Source organism: Equus przewalskii, chromosome 2 (assembly GCF_037783145.1).
Source record: "Equus przewalskii isolate Varuska chromosome 2, EquPr2, whole genome shotgun sequence".
Lineage (NCBI taxonomy): Eukaryota > Metazoa > Chordata > Mammalia > Perissodactyla > Equidae > Equus > Equus przewalskii.
The window spans coordinates 82,010,809-82,031,097 of record NC_091832.1 but is presented as its reverse complement, the minus strand read 5'-3'; the positions used below and the strand labels follow the sequence as shown (position 1 = coordinate 82,031,097).

At 37.0% G+C, this 20,289-nt stretch overlaps 1 protein-coding gene across 7 annotated transcripts in view; it reads left to right on the top strand.

The window, feature by feature from the left end:
- The window catches only part of FHIP1A (FHF complex subunit HOOK interacting protein 1A), a 224,460-nt gene that overhangs the window by 54,376 nt on the left and 149,795 nt on the right, over positions 1-20,289 (top strand). For all 7 annotated transcript variants that reach the window (XR_011537748.1, XM_070611568.1, XM_070611570.1 and 4 more), the window contains exon 2: positions 8,440-8,563. The gene's annotated coding sequence lies outside the window, so the exon portion shown is untranslated. The remainder of the gene's footprint in view (positions 1-8,439; positions 8,564-20,289) is intronic.

Here is a 20,289-nt window from a genome sequence, read left to right as displayed (position 1 = left end):
GTTTTGACTGAATTCTGGAAAAAAAAATTAAAGATACTGTTTAATGTCAGAAATGGAGATTTATAAAATTTTGTTTCTAGCCTAAAGTTGATTCAAGCAAGTACCCCAATGATAGAAGAGGGAAAGAACATGAAAAATATCTAATTGTAAATTGCCTGTTAAAACCAAAGATGATTCTTAGACTTTGAAAGAGCAAATAATTTTCAAAGCCAGGTCTTTTATGTCTGTGCTGGTTGTAATATGGCTGGTCCCTGAGGGAGTGTACTTCTAGTCCTTGTGTCTGCCAGCACTGGTAGTAAACACATATTTAATGGCCAGTGAGCCCTGAAGCATCCAGTTTTATCTTCCGGATATCTAAGGACACATGTGGATGCAGGTCAGAGCTTTATGATGCTTGCTCTGAGGCACATGGGTATTTAGAGAGGAGAGAGAATGTCCATAATTTCCAGGGAATTCTTTGGATGCCATCTTCTGATTCTTTCACTTACCTTGTGCAGGGACCATCTACAATTGTCTTCTGACTTTCAATAGAGTCACTAACTTGCCCTTTAGTATTCATAAGATTACATGAGCATTTTCTGTGGCCTAAAATGGCCTGTCATTTGTTTTAAGGGTTAAGCGTAGACAGCTGAAAGTTAGACTTGGGTTTCAGTCCCAGCTCTGCCACTGTATGATTTTAGTCACTTAACCTCTTTAAGCTTCAGTTTTCTTATCTATGAGTGGATATTCATTCATTCATTTCATTTGTTCATTTGTTCAGTTAACAAATGTTAAATAATCTCTATGTGTCAGGCCTGTTCTTGGTTCTGGGAAGTGAGCAGTGAGCCTAGCAGACAAAACCCCTGCTCTCATGGAGCTTATGTTCTATTGAAGGAAGTGGAATATAAATTAATATAAATTAAATATATGTGACAGATGATGACAGTTGCTACAAACAAAAATGAAACAGGATCTCAGGGAGAGTGATGAGATTGTAAGGTGGTTTCTTTCTGTTTTATGTGGGGTAGACAGGGAAGACCTCTGTCTTGAGGTGACCTGTAAGCAGAGAAATAAATGTAGAGAGGAATGATACATGAGGCTATCTGGGGACAGAGGATCTCAGGGAACAGCAAGCCTGGCAGGCACTGCACAGTACCTGAAGTCAGAGCAAGCTAGGTGTGTGTCAGGAGCAGTGAGGAGGAGAGCTGGAGTACAGTGAGCGAGGGCCAGAACAGCTGGGATGTTAGTACCCACCTTGTGGGGTTGCTTAGAAAATTGAGTGAGATGACACATTTAATATGAACTTTGCACACATTATAAGAATAATACACCATAACAAGTGAGGATTGTTTTGGTAATGCAAGTTCAGTAGTATGAAATTTGTTAATGACATTCAACATCTTATTAAATATATGTATAAAAAAATCATACGGTCATTTTGATAGAAAAGGTGTATGATAAAATTCAATACCAATTATTGATTTTTTTAAAAACCCCTAAAAATATAGTAGGAAAATATCCTTAGCAGAATAATGTGTGTCCATCTCAATCCAAAAACTATCTCAGGCTTAATAGGAAGTTTGAGAACATTTCCATTAAAGTCAGTAAGAAAATAAGGATGTTCACTACTTTCAGTATTTATTAATGGTGTTTGCAATCACAAGTCAGTGTAGTTGGACAAGAGAAAGAAAATAAAGTTACAAAGGTATAAAAACCAGAAAGGAGGTAAGTGAACATTATTCACAAACGATAGCACAATATGACTAGAATACCCAAGAGAATCAAGTGAAAAACTAATTATAAAGAATAAGGTCATTTATAAATGTGCATGGTTACCAAAATAATAAGTCAAAATTTGTAGATTTCATATACACTAATAATAACTAGTTTGAAGATGTAGTGGAAGAAAAAACCACTAACTTAAAAAAAGGGTAAAATACCTAAGAATAAACTTAAGAAATATGTATGATATATATGAAGGCATTTGAAAATGCTCCTGAGGGATACAAAAAAGATGTGAAAATGCCTGTCATATTCTTGGATATAAAGATGCCAGTTCTCCTTAAATTAATGTGTATGTTTAACATAATTCCATTAAAAATAGCAAAATTTTTAGGAGGGGATTAAACAACCTTATTCTTTGTTCATATGGAAAAATAAATAAGCACAAATAGGACAATTCTGAAAAAGAGATTTGAAATGTTACTGCACAAAATTGGGGTACTCTGCCCAATGCACATAAACAAGCTGATTAATTATGGCATCAGCCTTTGTGGGGAGAAATCAGCTTTAATTCTGTGAGATCAATCTGCAGAGAGACGGGGCACATGCCCTCAGATCTATCTCCCCATTCAGGATTTGAGGTGAAATTTAAGAGGTTAGGGAGAACAGGCTGGCACGCAGAAATGCTAGTGGGTCAGGTTTTGATTGGTGGGCTTCAAGCATTTATGGAAGGGCTTTAAACATTTATGACAGGGTTCTAAACATTTGTGATGGGGTTCTAAACATTTTTGATGAGGTGGGGAAGGAATTTGAACACCGTACCTTCCTGAGTGAGGGACCCCCTCGCTTCTGGTAAGAGTCCAACCTTCAAGTTCCCATCATGTCCTGGTCCTTAGGTTCCGTAGGGGAGGAGGCTCTTTAATTCCGAGATTGTTTCAGATCACGATTTCTTTTACACATGCTCTGGCTACGTGACTGCAGTTTTTCCGAAAGACAATTCTTAATCACTCTGTTAGTAAGAGATAGGGTCAGTGGAACTGGTCCTGGAAGGCCTGTGGTTACAGAAACATACTGTAAGGCTACAGTAATCGAAACATTGGTATTACCAGATGCCACATTTAGCATATGATAAAGATGGTCTTTCAAATTAATTGGAGAAAGATACTCTGTTCAATAAGTACTAGTGGGATAAACAGGTGGCCATCTGAGGGAAAAAGAAAAAACTATTTAGAGCAATATCTCAAGTGTTAAGCCAAAATCAGTCTATAGTCAATAGAAATTAAAAAAAAATAAGTTATAGCAGAAAGCATGGGAAAATTATTTTATAATCTTGGAGTATGGCCTTTCTAAGTAAGACAGAAAACTGAGAAGCCATAAAAGAGATTGATAAACTTGATTACATAAAAAAAAAAAAAAACCTGAAAAAATCCTGCATGAAGACAAAGAACAATAAAATTGGGAAAAATTTTTACTTCTGATATCACAAGGGGACTGATTTCCCCAATAAAGAGCTACAGATCCATAAGAAAAAGTCCAACAATCCAATAGAAAAATGGACAAAGTATACAAATATTCTACAGGAAGGGACATAACAGTGGCTTTTAAACATATGAGAAGATGTGTAACTCCACTCATTATAAGAGCTATGCACATTACAACTATACTGAGGTACTGTTGATCACTGTTAGATGGGCAAAAATTAAAAAGTTTAATAATCTACTCTGTAGAGATTATGAGTGCAAAATGGTAGTCTCTTTAGTGGGTAATTAGGCAAAATCTGTAGTATGAAAAATCTCATGTCCTTTGACGAGAAACTTCAGTTCTAGAAATTTATCTCATGTACATTCTAGATGTACACACATTCAAATATACTATGTATGTATCCTACATATACATACATATCATATGGATGAGAAAATAATTTATGTACAAAGATGTTTATTGTAGTAGTGGTTATAATGGCTAAAGATTGGAAACAACTGAAATGTTCATCCACGGGAGACTGAATACATACATTACATTACAACAGTACTATAGAAAATAGTCCAGTCATAAAAAAATACCAGTGAATCTCTTTATGTATCATTTTGGAAACATCGCTAATATATGTTGTTTGGTGGAAAATGCAAGGTATACAGGACACTGTATATAATATGGTTGTGTTAAAAAATGTTTTGCTTTTTTATGAATAGATACAGCCTCTGGGGAGTATAATTTGAATTTGAAGACACCCTCACTCCTTCTCAAAAAAAAATTTGTAGGTAGCATAGTGCCTTCCACTTAGCACTTGCTACATGTTTGTGGTGGTGGTCGTGATCTTCATGTAATCACAGGGTTCCGTTATCTCAAGAGTTGATTTTTAACGGTTGGGCCTGGAAGAGGAAGCCCTTCTCACTAAAAATGCTACTTAATGAGTGGCATTCTCATGTTCTTCATCAAAATGCTATGTGTGCTTCCTGAAGTATGTTTCTTGGAGGATGTCAGTACAAGCTCTGCAAACCAAAGGTGAAATAAGATTGGGAAATGTTGGATTAAATGACGCTAAGCAGGCTTCTTTCATACAGGCCTTCTTAGAGCCTTACTACACATAATGTGCTTTCCGAATATTCAAGAGGGATGTTTAGAGTTCAGCATTCCCCAAATTTATTTGAATAGAGAACCTTAAACAATGATGATTATTACTTTTTTTTTCCTTTAAGAAATAGGTTATGAGTATTTGTCATGTTGGGAAACATCACTTTAATACTTAGATTTTGATATTATTCACCTTCATTATTCATTTTAATAAATCGGCGTTCTCGATTCATTTCTAAGATGCCAGTAGTCTCTCTCTCTGCCTGCTTTTCCTCCTCCCTGATATGCTGCAGCTCACTAATTTGTTTCGTGGTTGAGACCTTCTCAAAATTGTCCCAATTACACTGTTTTCTTAGGCAAAGAAGAGAATCTATATAATTACTGTGAAATCTCAGGGATTGATTGAATGGAAATTGAGGATTGAAGTGTCGTTTGATTCAGTTTTCCCAGAGCTTTGAAATTTTTGCTGTTCACGGGGAAGAATGAAATCAACAGAATGGGTAGGTAGTTGGGGAATCGTTAGCTTCACGTGGAGAAGAGAGCATCACTGTGGGTTAGAAGATATGGGTTCTACCTCTGTCTTCACCATTTACCAGCTGTGTAATTTTGAATGGTTCACTTAGCCTCTCTGTGCTTCATTTTTATCATCTGTAAAATTCAGGAATTGGGTTTAGGTCTATCCATTTAAGACTGACTTATTAATAATATGTTTAAGGGAAGATTATGGGCCAATGTAGAGTATTTTATTTTACTCTGCAAGTTTCCACATGTGAATATAACCTGTCTCAGTTCAGTTCTTTTGGAGAATGAAATTATTCAATAATTAGGTTAGAGTCAACTCCATATATTTGAAAACTTGTTCAGTTGTTCGAGACTTCTATCTTGATTGATTCATTTGTTGATTACCCTCCAGAAAAGCACTTGATTATAACACAGGTCAATTAATACAATATTATGGATAAATCCACACTTCCTGTATAAACGCTCCCTGCATTTGTTTCCCTGATACAGAGAGAAATCCATGATGTGGGTATTAATTATCCTCCCCCCACCCACACAGTCTTCATTTGGTGGTTTTGCTGTGCTTTTTGTGCATTCCCTATTAGCAGATTTCTGAACTCAGCACAGTAGAGGCCTAAATTTACTGAATTAATGCTATCTGGAAATGAGGTTTAAATTTTGTTCCTCTGTTGAAATTAGGGATGTGGCATAGCTATTCCACAGAAGGATTGTGAGCCTGAATTTGATTTTATTATGTGGAGGTAGAATGTTTCGTTAGAAGAAAAGCACTTGCCTGAGGAGAGATTTGAGTGTGACTGAATTGTTAACCGCCAACTTCCCCTCTTTTTAGCGGGAGACATATTTTGTTTTTAAATGAGATGACAACCAAGAGAATTATCAAGATCCAGTGAATTTTAAGAGAGTCCTTTCAATTTACTTGAGTTCCATTTAACCTTGCTTTCGATGTCATTCTGTACATTACTGTCAAAGGACTCAGCTTTAAGTCTTGGAGTGTTGCTGCTGGCAGAATCATGCTGGTAAAATATAAGAGCGGTTCTCAGTGAAGTCCTTACTGATACACAGCGATACCTTATTACCTAAGTAAAAGCATATGTGTGTGAGTGCCTAAAAATGTAGAGTGTAAGGAGAGGATGTATGATGATGGACACTAGGATGGGAGAAATATTTCTCATGAATTACAGATGCCCTTTCATAATTTGAGTCACAGAATGAGGAAAGACTTGAAATCACCTGAAAAGCATCTGGAAGCAATCTGCAGTTCTTAAAAGGCAGTAGAAGAGCCTGTGTCTCTCCAGTACATGATAATAAAACTGTTCCTGTGGGATTATGGAAGAAGTAGAATTCTGTTACTTCTAAGACCTCTTGCGATTAAATGCCCAGAGATTTGATTATGAATTATACTGCAAGGTCCCCGGTTAATGATTAGAGTGCAGAAGGCAGATTTGAAGGTACTGAGGAAATTTTGACATGAAGTATTTGTTCATTTGCTTATGATATGTTATTCTTTACTTTGCATACCCCATCTCACTCTTGTGCCTGGTCACTGCCACTCCTGTGCCCAGGTTTGAAGATTTAGGTCACGTTGAGATCACCTCCCCTATTTTTTTTTTTTCCCTTTCATGAAACATTTGGTCTAAGAAAAGGTATTACATTTCAAGCCTTTCAGGCATTTGTAGGTCAAACACACACACAAAAACTCTCATAGTGACTTCTAGGGAACCATCTTTTAATAATATATAACCATCTAATAATATATTGGACTGTTGCAGAAAAATTATTACATTAGTGCCTAATCCTTGTTACACAGAGATTTTGAAAAGATGTACAGTCATCCCTAGGTATCTGCAGGGGGTTGGTTCCAGGACCCCCTACTCCCCCACAGATAGCAAAATGTGTGGATGCTCGCTCGAGTCCCTTATATAAAATGGCATAGTATTTGCATATAACTTACGCACATCTTCCCATATGCTTTTAAATCTCCTCTAGATTGCTTATAATACCTAATACGATGTAAATGGTCTATAAATAGTTGTTATACTGTATTGTTTAGGGAATAATGAAGACAAAAGTCTGTACAGGTTCAGTACAGATGCACCCATTGAAGGCTTTTCCGTTTGTAGTTGATTGAATCTGTGGATGCAGAACCCGTGGATATGGAGGGCTGACTGTATTTGTTGTACTAGACTCCGACTTGAATTGCTCACCTTAACCCATCTAGAGTTAGGAAAGTATTTTACCTAATACTTATAACTATATCAGAACAAATTGCTTCTTGTTTCTTGCTTTTGTATAATTAGTTGTGATCATATGTAATTACAACATTGTACTCCTCTTTTTCTTTCTTCTTTATATGATAAATGGCACTTTCCCATTTTATTATAAACTCAAAATTTTTTGATGGCGGAAAAAACGTGGTTAAGTAAATTATGAATGGGGGTCACATTTACTTAACTCTTCCCCAGTTTATTGGGCATTTAAATGGTTTCTATGCTTTAAATTTAGGTATAGTATTTATTCCTTTCTTAAAAAAATGTCCTTTCTTGGAAATTTTCTCTAGCTTCCACCTGTATTGATCTTGAATGGTGGCTTCTCATGGTTTTGTTTAACATTTGCGTTAGCTTCTGCCTTTTGTACTTAATGCATTTGGGGTTAGTCTTTGCTATGCTTTCCTGGACACCTCTTGGTTCTCTGTATTTCTCTCAGGCAGGATAGTTTCCCAGCCTTCTTCAAACTCATGTTTTTTTGGTTGTACAGTATGGATTGAGCCATGCATTTGTGTTCTGAAACGTATCTTCCCAGTTAGGCCTGATGATATGAGACGTGTGTCTAAGACCAAAGTAAACTTTGCCTATGAGATGGCAAAAACCTGAGCTTTCAACTGTCAATGTCCAGATAGGTCAAAGGTACCAGGGAATATTTTGGGAGTATTGCACATTTAAAAAAAATTGTTGGGGCTGGCCCCGTGGCTGAGTGGTTAAGTTCATGTGCTCTGCTTCGGTGGCCCAGGGTTTTGCCAGTTCGATTCCTGGGCGTGGACATGGCACCACTCGTCAGGCCATGCTGAATGGCGTCTCACATAGCACTACCAGAGGCATTCACAACTAGAATACACAACCATGTCCTCGGGGGCTTTGGGGAGAAAAAGAAGAAGGAAAAAAAAAGAAGATTGGCAACAGTTGTTAGCTCAGGTGCCAGTCTTTAAAAAAACCCAAAAAACAGCAAGCTTTAAAAAAACAAGTTGTTTATGAAAGTTATTTGTGGTCCTCACTTTGCTATTTTATATTTTGTTGTCATTATCTTAATATGATGTTGCTGATGCATGGATATGGATTTATTTAGCTTCATATTTTTTTTCTCTTCTAAAAGAAGCATATAATTAGCGTCTCCTAGAGGATGGAAGAATCCTTCTCTACTTTCTGCTACCCAGCATGAGTCTCTCATTTTTGGCTAGCATTCAGATTTCTAAATAAAGATTTTACTTTTTGCTTATAATTTTTTTAATAATAAAGATAAGTGCAACCTGCAGAGAACCCAGTGCACAGCAAATGATGGTAAATGGTAGGGGAAGAAAACTAGAGAAACTTAGATTGGGTTTTTGCAGTTTATTAATGATTGTGGAACCTTTTTTATTCCTTTCTATAGATTTTGAAAGTCTTCTGGGAGGTTCCAGCAGTGCCAAGTGTTGGAGGAATCTTTTCTGTCCCTCTAATAGAGTGAGGTGAGAAACTACAACCCGGCAGTAGGCTCTTGAAGAGAGTGATCACAGGTAATGTCTTCTTTTCTTATTACTATTGATATGTGTTCAGTCACGTTCAATCATATACTTAAAAAAAATGAGCCTACTTGAATTTATACATCCAAGTGAACATTATCTTGTTCAAAACAGTCTTTTTGAGAAGCTATACTCTATCCTCTACTCAAAACATTAAAAATTTTTTTTCTTTGAGAAACTGCACCTTCATTCTCTGGTAGCATTCTTTTAAACATCCTGTTTTCTGTTGTGAAAAATCTCAACCCTGTGAGGATGTATTTGGGAAGTAGTCTAACCTCCTTTAGAGCTAGGGTGATGAGTCTGGGGAGCTCTAATTTTGATCAAAAACCAGAAGGAGCAATAACCTAATAAACCAATTTTTTTTAATTCTAATTTGTACATGTGTTTGAAGGCTCATACACTGTATTGCAAGTTAGTTCTAAGAAGAGGTGACTAAGTTTCGGATAATGGTTATATTGTTAAAATAAGTGATTAGGCTTGTAGCTTACAGAGAAGCATATGTTATTTATTTGACTATGTAAATGTTGATATACTTTCTTATTAAAATCAATCACTCAATTAATCTGTGAGTATTGTAGCAAGGGTTCCTGTATTAATCAGGTTAAATAAGATGAGATCTAAACATCCTAATAAGGTATACCTCGACATCATTGTAGTTGGCATCTTACCATCTGTGTGTTTTTCATTGTTTCTCAAAGTGCTATTAGAGTTCTTGTTAAAAATGCACATGAAAAATTCATATTACTAGGCCTCAATCTAGTGTATCAGAATCAGAATGGTAGGGGGCAGAATTTTGGAATGTGCATTTCACAAGTAAGTACCACCAAAGATTAACAGCCCCAGGACAATAAAATCATACTTTTACCTAATCTCTGTATTTTTTGATTTAAATATGTTGCATAGTTATTTTCTTGATTTTTGCTTTGCATAAAACAATGCCAGTGTTTTTCGTATACTGTTTTGACACAGGGTTATGTGTTAGCTTATTATTAGATCAAATTGAGACTGTAGTTGAATAAAACTGCACTTTGAACTTTGTCTAAATACAAAATGGATATATTTTTCCTTGTATTCAAATGGATAAATCTATTTTTGACATCTAGATGCCAAATACTAAGTTTTATGAAATATCTGCTCTTCAAATTTGCTAATAAGTTGTACTTCAGGTATCTTATTCAAGTTGAGGGTAAAGAGTAAATGGGGTAGGCGTTGGAGGCCCCTGGAGTCAATGCTACACTACACTTAGCATCCAGTCGAGCATTTTTCAGTAAACATTGTGATGAAAGTTTTGCTGTGCAATGTATGGTTCAGATGAAATCCTTTCTTTATAGTACCCTGAGATTTTGTGAAGCTTTTTGAATCCCCCAAATGAAAGGGAGTATTAACATGAAATGAAACAGTAGGTTTTGATATGAAGTTATTTTCCTGTACATTCGTTAGTAATCATTCCTATAAATTTGTTAATTTTACAGAGTGTAAGCTTTGTGTATAAAGTGTGTTAATTTTTAGATATTTTCAATTTTATAAACAGATTATACTTTTACTTTAAAAGATGTATACAATAGGGGCCAGCCCCATTCCTGAGTGGTTGGGTTCATGCTCTCTGCTTTGGCGGCAAAGGGTTTCGCTGGTTTGGATCCTGGGCGTGGACATGGTGCCGCTCATGAAGCTGTGTTGAGGCGCCGTCCCACATGGCACAACCAGAGGCACTCACAACTAGAATACACAACTGTGTACTGGAGGCCTTTGGGGAGAAAAAGAAGAAGAAGAAGGAAAAAAAAAAATTGGCAACAGTTATTGGCTCAGGTGTCAATCTTTAAAAAAAAAAGTTGTATACAATATTGTAACGTTCTGTGTGCATTAATATTGAGAGATAACGTATTTTATGTAAAATAAATCTGTGACTATAGATTTATAAGTTAATGCTATTATTTTCATATGCTTGTTTCTTTATTAAAACATTTATTGGTATGAAATATTCTATTAAATTTATACTAAAAAATTATTAAAATACACAACATGAAATTTACCATTGTAACCATTTTAAGTGTATAGTTCAGTATTGTTGAGTATATTCACATTGTTTTGCAACGAATCTCCAGAATGTTTTCATCTTGCAAAACTGAAACTCTATACCCATTAAACAACAACTCCCCATTTCCCCCCACGCTGCATTTCTATACACACCACGTTTTGTTTATCCATTCATCCATCCATGGGCGTTACTGTTGCTTCAGCCTTTGGCTTTTGTGAATAGTGCTGCTATGTACATGGGTGTATACATATCTCTTTGAATTCCTGCTTTCAGCTATTTTGGGTATATATCTAGAAGTGGAATTACTGGATCATATGGTAATTCTATTTTTAATTTTTTGAAGAACAACCATACTGTTTTCCCCAGCAGCCGTACCATTTTGCATTCCCACCAATAGTACACAAGAGTTCCAGTTTCTCCACATCCTTGCCAACACTGTTTTTTTTTCCTGATAGTAGCCATCCTGATGGTGAGGTGTTGTCTTGCGGTTTTGATTTCCCTAATGATTAGTGATGTTAAACATCTTTTCATATGCTTGTTGGCCATTTGTATACCTTCTTTGGAGAAATGTTTAGTTAAGTCCTTTGCCTATTTTTTAATCAGGTCATGTGTCTTTTTTTTTGTTGAGTTGTAGGAGTTCTTTACATAATCCGGATTATTAGCCCTTACCAGATATATGGTTTGCAAATATTTTCTCCCATCCTGTAGGTTGCCTTTTCACTCTGTTGATTCTGTCCTTTGATGCTCAGAAGTTTTAAATTTTGATGTAGTTCAACTTATTTATTTTCACTTTTGTTGTTTGTGCTTTTGCTGTCATAGCCAAGAAATCATTACCCTATCCAACATCATGAAGCTTTCCCTCTATGTTTTCTTCTAAGAGTTTTATAGTTTTAGCCCTTATTTTAAGTTTTTGATCCATTTTGAGTTAATTTTTGTATATGGTGTAAATTAAGGATCCAACTTCATTCCTTTGAATGTGGATATCCAATTTTCCCAACGCTATTTGTTGAAGTGAAGTTTATGCTTTTAAGGATAGTTTAGGATAAGAAAAAGAAAAGCAGACAATCATAAATGGCTATGTTGCGTCTATGTAGGAATTCTCATAATGTCCCCTATTTCTAATTAAGAAAATATTTCAGAAACAAAAGGATGTTTTGTAGATTTGAAGCTCAGCTTAGACTAAGATTTAATAATTGTGGTAAGCATAGAGCCTGTGTTTAAGTTTTATGTTAGTTATTTGGTGGGCAGTGACTTCTTATATTTGGGATTTGATTATGGCAAACTCTGAGTTTTGGTCTTCACGTAGATGTGTGTGTGAGCATGTGTGTGTCCTGTTATAAGGCTTTTTCTAGTTAACTCCAGCCCCTGAGAGATCCTCTGTGTTTTAGGGAGCTTTAGTTTCAGGGCCATAAACGGAATCAACATTCTCATGGTAAAAAATAACCAGTAAAGAATCCAAGGAAAAACCTATAGCCAGCTCGAACCAATCACCTGTCTGTAGGAGAAGTTACTTGGAACCTGTTTTTGCCTCTCAGCTCTAAAAAGCAATATGTGTGTTGACAGAATGATATTTACACTGGTTTTGAAAAAGTCAAAAACCAGATATTGTGCCCTTAGAAGTGAGGTTATTTTTGGGAGGACAGGAGGGTGTTGGGAGTTGAGTGGGGAGAATACAAAAGCAAACATATGTAACTAAGAGGAAAGCCTGTGTGAGGATATTTTAAGGTCGAGGCAGCAGTTTAGGCAGGTGTAGGAATAACATGGATAATGAAAGGATGTAACACTCATGTATTACTTTCTTCAGGGGAAATGATAGCAAATACTAAAGGTAGCACAGCAAGAACCACAAGTGGAAAATGGGTTTGAAAAGGGTTGAAGACAATATGATATAAAATGTGTATGATAGTCCTGAGGAGATGCTGTCAGTGGACTTCATCTGTTATGAATTTTGGATGTGTTCTCAGAACAGTGAGACAAATAGCAGGTAGACAGAGGCAATTACAGATATTCTGAGCTGTTGAGAGAATTATACATTTGAATACAGTATTTCAGGGTTAAGATCTGTCTGCATGAGAAAAGAGTAGCAGTTATGGCAGCATTAGAATGCTGTCCCTTCTAATGTGATACCGGGACGTCTGCGTCATGCAGAATTGAGGTGGTAAGTGAGGAATGTTTTTCTGTGGCTTCTCTGGATTTGTGTGGAACCAGTGGGAAACCATTTTCAAAAGTAGTTTTGAATAAAAATCTAGCCTCGAGACTGGTTCGGGACTAGCTTTTCTGAGTAAATAATGCAAAAAGAGACCTAAAAATGACTTCTTACTGTCAAGTAATCAAACCAGCTACCTAACGTTATATAATTCTGAAATTTGTTCATTCTACACATCTTTTCAAAATTTTGTAGATTTTAAAATCATGGTCCACCTCTACCTTCTTTTGTGAATTTAGTCTTTTTATTTATTTAGTCATTTTTGTCTTCATGTGTTCCCTGACCCTTATAATTTCATTCTAGCTTAGTTTGGATCTTTTCCAGCTCTGTGTGTGTCTTCGAAATGACCAGAACAGCCTAGAATAAAAGTATGTAATATATGTTTGGTCGTGTTTGTTTCATTTTCAACATCATTCCTGAAAAATACCCTGTCTTTTCTTGGTCTTTAAGGGTACAAGGCTGCATTGAATTGATGTGCTCGGAGAAAAGTCTCTAAAGACTCTAGTGTAGACCAGAGGTTCTCCAAGTGTGGTCCCCAGATAAGCAGCAGCAGCTTCACCTGGACACTTGTTAGAAATGTAGATTCTTGGGCTGAATCAGAAACTCTTAGGGCAGAGCTCAGAAATTTGTACTTAACAAGTCCTCCAGGTGATTCTGAAGCGTGTTGAAGTTTGAGAACTGCCCTAGACACTCTGTTAGCTCTGTGCTGTTGTCCAAGCCATTCATTTTCTCTAGCCTTTGGTCTCCTGAGCAGGTAGGTCAGGAGTTCTCAAACATTGGTGGGCACATGAATTATCTGGTGAGCTTGTTTAAAAAATTTCAAAAGCAGAATAGTTTTCCTAACCTCATACCCTGAGATTCTGATTCAGTAGGTCTCAGATGACTCAATTATCTGCTTTTCAGCAAGCTCTCCAAAATAGTTCTCAAATCTGTGATCCGGACCAATGGATATCTCTGAGTTTTCTTCAAGCCCCAAAGTGGTGTGGTTTAAAATGGCTTTTTTGGGTTCAGTAGCTGAAGGCTTGGGGGCCAGAACTTTATTTGAAAAATGCAGTTTGGATTATTTTTCACTGAAGCCATTATGTTCTGATTTCTTGCCTTGAAAAACATGATTCTTTCTTGCCTACTCAGATTACTATGAGATTTCTCTGAGGCTTATCCTCATAGGTAAGGCAGTTCACTCTCGAAAAGAGCTTTCTGACTCTTGTAAACTTGGAGATTTCATTATATGGTTCTTCTAAGTAGTTTCTAAAAATAATTAATAAACTGTAAATACTGATTCTTAGGGAATATCACTTTTTATTGAGATGTTATTTTTTGTCCCTATCCTTTATTTCCAGTCTGTAAGCTTGTTCCCAGTGCATGATGATGTTTATCCTTTCTCACTGTCATTCATGTTTGTGTTTCTTTCTTTAATGGTGCCACCTTGTTAAAATTAGAATTATTTTTTACAGGTCTTCCTCTTGTCTCAGTGGCTGTTCCTTCTCAATCTTTTTTCCTCTGTCCATCCCTTGATTGTCAGTGTTCCCTAGGAACTGCCCAAGTTCTTTTCTTTTTTCCGCGTCTCACCTACATGCTGTCCCCTCAGGGCCTGCTTCTTCATGTCTGCCAGGTCCTTGCTCCAATGTCACCGTGACACCACCCTTTATAAAGCAGCATCTGACTCTCACAACTCTCTTCTGAGCTTTAGCCCCATATAATCAGCTGCCTACTGGATGTCCCACAGGTAGATCAAGTTAACATATCCAAAATGGAACTCACCATCCTTTTCCCATGAATTCTGTGCCTCCTCTTGTGTCCCCTGTCTTGCTGAATGGCATCATCATCACCCTTTATGTAGCTAACATTGATCTGGCATTTCCTGCATGCCAGGCAGTGTTCTGAGAACTTTTATGTAACTCCTCACAAAATCCTTTGAGATAGAGTCTGTTATTATTCCCATTATACAGATGCGGAAACTGAAGTGCGTGGAGTTTAAGTAACTTTCCCAAAGAAGCAAAACTGTTAATTGGTGCAGATGGAATCCCAGAGCATGTAGTCTTCATTATTGTGCTCTCCTGCCTTCCTTTCTCAGCAGCTCAAGCCGGAAACCTAGGATTCCCCCTTTACTTTGCCCTCTTTCTCCTGCATGTCTGGTCAGACCTCTTGAGTCCACCTACTAAATCTCTTGTAGAAGTGTGCTTCCACTTCTCTGCATTCCACTGTAAGTGTTCTGGTTCAGGTCTCTATCATCGCTTGCCTCCACTGTTGTAATTGGTGTCCTCTTCCCATCCATGTCTTTGTATTATTGTCAGAGTATTATTCTTCCTGGTAGTAAATCTCATCATGACACTTCTTGGCATTCAGCAGCCTAACCACTCCACCATCAGTCATCCGGTGCTAGACAAACCCTCTGTTATCCCCTTCATTGTGAAGCAGGCACCACTCATCCTCAGCATAGGACACTTCAGACATCTGAAGAATCTCACCATAAGGCAGAGAGCTAGAAGAGTGTAGGGAATATCTGGGTGGTACCTGACACTTTGAGAATTAGAAAATAAAAGGAAAACGCTATCTTTTGATCCTTAATTTCTATTTATTGTAATAAAAGAACAATAAAAAAAAATCAGAGTCTAGTCTGGCCCAGAGACGGGTGGCATCTTGGCAGTCCCTAAGACGAGTGTCTCCTCACTCCCGCTCCACTTCTGTGCTGCAGCCACAGTAAACTTGCACTCCCTATAATGTGTCCTGTTTTCTCTCCTTCTTCTGGGCCTTTGCACCTGCTATTCCCTCTCTCTGAAATACTCTTCCCTCACTGCCCCGTTTGCCTGGCTAACACTACCATACTACCATGTCCATTTTCAGGTCTCAACTTAAATATCGTATCACCTGGAAAGCCTTCTCTGATCCCATTTACCTTCCAACAGTTTGGGTTAAGTGCTTTTTCTTTTTCTAAATTATTTTATTGAGGTCACATTGGTTTAGAACATTGTATAATTTCAAGTGTACAGTGTTATATATCAGTTTCTGTGTAGACTGCATCTTGCTTACCTCCAATAGTCTAGTTTTTACCTGTCACTGTACATATGTGCCCTTTTTCCCCTTTCGCCCACCCCCCAATTCCTTCCCCTTGGGTAACCACTAATCTGTTCTCCTTATCCATGTGTTTGTTTATCTTCCACATATGAGTGAAATCATACGGTGTTTATCTTTTTTTGCTTATTTTGTTTTGACATAATACCCTCAAGATCCATCCATGTTGTTGCAAATAGGATGATTTTGTGTTTTTCAATGGCTGAGTAATATTCCAGTATACACACACACACACACACACACACCCCTACCACATCTTTATCCATTCAGCAGTTGATGGGCACTTGGGTTGCTTCCATGTCTTGGCTATTGTGAATAATGCTGTAAGTGCTTTTCCTTATTTACTGCCATAGCATATCGTTCTTGCCCTTCCACGTGACTCGTCAAACTTTGTTTTACTTGTTTGTTCAGTTGCTTCTTTTAAATTGTAAGCTGTATCTTATTTATTTCTGTGTTTCTATCATCCAGCATAGGTGTTCAATAAATATTGATTGTATGGAAGAGTAACTGAGTAGCTAAATGCGCTTGTTTCTGCCAATTCTACCTGCTTCTTATCTTTGTAAGATAATTCCAGCAGGTAATATGTCAGTTAGAGTTAGGTTCATCCATAAGTAACTATCAGAATCAGAGGCTTAAATGCATTGGGGCATTATTTTTCTTCCACGTGAAATAAGTCTGGAACTATGCTATCCAGGCTTAGTACAGTGTTTCCTTGATTATCAGGGACCCAAGCTCCTTCTTTCTTTCTGTTCCACTCTCCTGGGTATGATCCTTGCCTCCATATTTTCATCTCAAGCTTTGCTGCCAGGAGTCTAGTCATCTGCAGCTCCTCATTCTAGGAAAGAAGGGACAGGTGAAAAAGCAAAAAGGAGAGGCCAGCCTGGTGGTGTAGTGGTTAAGTTCCTGTACTCTGCTTTGGCAGCCCAGGGTTTGCACATTTGGATCCTGGGCATGGACCTTCACACTGCTTATCAAGCCATGCTGTGGGCAGCATCCCACATACAAAATAGAGCAAGATTGGCACAGATGTTAGCTCAGGGCCAATCTTCCTCAAGCAAAAAGAGGAAGAAGAAGAAGAAGAAGAAGAAGAAAAAAGCAAAAGGGAGCTTGTTAGCTTCTGCCTCCTGACCCCACCCCTTTTAGGGGCTTTCCTGAAAGGACTTCCAAGGATTTCCTGTTATACTCATTGATCAGATGTGGTCACAGTATCACTTCTAGGCTGCAAAGGAGGCTAGGAGATACAGTTTTTTGCCTTAGTTCTTTGCTGCTTGCTACAAAATTGGGGTTCTGTTAATAAGGAAGGAGAGAGTAGATATTGAGTGGTAACTAGAAATCCCTAGATAGCTTAGGATGATTTCCTCTTAAGTGATCATAGACCGTTTTAGTAAATAATTTGCAGATCAGTATGTCAGCACTTTTTATAAAATATACATATATTTTATATATATATTATGTTATATATATATATATATATATATAGTGTATGTGGATTTGAAAGGAGTCTTGCCTTTTGTTTTCTCTAGTCACTTTACATAAAATTAGCAATCTTTTTGAATATTTTAGGAGATTTAATTGTAGGCATCCAAAAAATCTAAAGGATTGCTTTTATGAATCCTTATTATTTTTTCTGGGTATTGTACTTGTTGATTTAAGAGTACAACTTCTTAGTCTCATTGAGATGGACCCCAGAATCTACTGGTGAGCGTGTAAATGGCTAGAACATTTGGCAAAAGATTTGGCAATAGATATGGAGAAATAAGGAATCTCTATCTTAAATCTCTTTCTGTTCATTCTTCTATACATCTAAAATCTAAATTCCATAAATTGGATTTTTTTTGAGAATTTAATGACTTGGGAAAATGCTCCGGATATAATATTAAATGGAAGGAGCAGAAATCAAGATTTAATATCAAGTCATTAAATTCTTAAAAAAAAATCCAGTTTTAATAGTTGTCCTTCATTCCAGTATATGGATTTCCCGTATATATTTAATCCTTTTCTTATTATTGAACACTTAGCTTGTTCCAGTTATTCACTATTAGAAATATTCTTCGATGAATGATTGAATACACTTGCATATAATTTTGTTTAGATTTCTGGGTTTTTATGATAGATTTATAGGAGAATGAACAGAAGAGATTAAAGATATAGATCCCTTGTTTATCTATTGCCAAACCTTTTGCCAACTGTGTATATACACACACACACATATATTATGCTTCTGATTTTGTAAAATTTATGAAATTATTAGAAAGTATAGAAAAAAGACTAGAAAGAAAGGTATTAAAGCTTTAAAAATGGTTTCTCTCGTGATGGTGCTTTGAGTGATTTTTACTATCTTTACATGTTCTATATATTCTTTTTTACAATGACTATGTATCATTCTTTTGATTTAAAAATGAGTTCAGTTGAAAGTAATATGCCTTCAATTTTGGTGATCACCTGCTGCTTTGCTATTTAGGGTCTCAGCATCAAAGGTGATTTTTTTATGTTGATATTTTAATCAAAGAAGAATAAACCCTGTTGGGTTTGTAATTTACATATTAGACATGTTTTCCTGCATTTGTTTAGAGATAGGTTGTCCGTTTTCCTGGTAATTTAGACCTTGCCTAATGGAATCTAGTAAACTGAAAGTTGCTGGGTCTTTTTTTTTTCCCCAGTGGCATTTGTTGTAGCTGTTAAAAACAAAAGCACCAGAAAACTTAAATTCTCACACTCAGTAGCTGGATTGTGGTATAATCTTTATGTATAGTTATAGGGTCATTTTTACTATGTCATCGTTTCCAGGGTAATCCTGTTAATACATAAGTATATATTTGTTTCTAGAGGCAAAAGCTGAGAGCATCATGGAGCATATGGGCTCACGTAACTGACCTTTAAGCAAGATAAATTGTCCCAGTGACCTATTTCGTATTCACAGATTCTGTAGCCAGGAATAGATTAATTTTAGAGATGCAATCCAGGACATTAGATAAGGAGAGAGAGAGTATGAAAAACATGTTAAATATAAACCAAAATAGTGTCAGTTAAAAAACAACAAAAACAAACCCCTAAAACAACAGTATATAGTTGGGGATTTTGGGACCTAGGGATGGGAATGCAAGATTTGGGTTATGTTTAGGGGGAAAGGGCAGATTTGCTGGACCAGTTTTGAGCAGTTTTCCCCAGGCTAGGAGAATGAGCGTACTTTTCTAATATAAAAACATACTGTGGACTGCTACAAGATTCTCCCTCCAATTTTGTTCTCCCTCAGATGAGAAAATAATACTGATAGAAAGTTACTAAGACCCTAATCATAGTTTTAAATAAATCTGTATTTTGTTAAATATAGTACCATCTGTATACTGTCTCTATCTATTTGAAAAGTGGTATTTAGTCTAAAGTAGAGTTTGGCAAACAGTGGCCTATGGACCAAATCCGTCATGTGGCCTGTTTTTTTTTATGATCCACCAGCTAAGAATAGTTTATACATTTTTAAATGGTTGAAAAGAAAAGACAAAGAAGAATACGTAGAAAGAGCGTATATAGATCTTACAAAGCCTCATAAAATATTTACTATCTGGCCCTTTACAGAAAAAGTTTGCCAGCCGTCACTCTAAAGCAGTGGTTTCAGCCAGAGGCAATTTTGCCCCCAGAGGACATTCAGCAATGTCTCAAGACATTTTTGATTGTCACAACTGGAGTTGAGGTGGAGGTCTGCTGGTGATCAGTGGGTGGAGGCCAGAGATGCTGTTAAATATCCTACACTGCACAGAATGGCCCCTCAAGACAGAGAATTAACTGATCCAAAATGTTGACAAGGACCCTCTCCTTGCCCAAATTTTAGTGGGGTTCCTCTGAGCTTTCTTCTTTTTTTGTTTTTTAAAGATTTTATTTTTCCTTTTTTCTCCCCAAAGCCCCCCAGTACATAGTTGTGTATTTTTTTTTTAAGTTGTGGGTCCTTCTAGTTGTGGCATGTGAGATGCCGCCTCAGCATGGCTTGATGAGCGGTGCCATGTCTGCGCCCAGGATCTGAACCGGTGAAACCCTGGGCCGCTGAAGCGGAGCACACGAACTTAACCACTCGGCCACGGGGCCGGCCCCTGAACTTTCTTCTTGACTAGGCCTCAGCCTTGGCTCGCATCCTGTCTTTGGCCTGCCTAGCCCAATTTTAGCAATAATTCTGCTGAGTTAGTTTAGTGAAAATCCCCCCACTCTTAATATCTTATCTCCCTTGATATCTGATCAAATGCCTTATCCCCCACGCTTGATATTTGATCACTCTGGCCTGTATTCAGCAAGAATCCTGTTAGATCAATTTAGTTAGCATCCCCTACCCTTAATGTGTTGTCTTAGTAATTTTCCATCTACTGACCCTATTGCAATAGTCCTGAATAAAGTCTTCCTTACCAGTTTAACAAGTGTGAG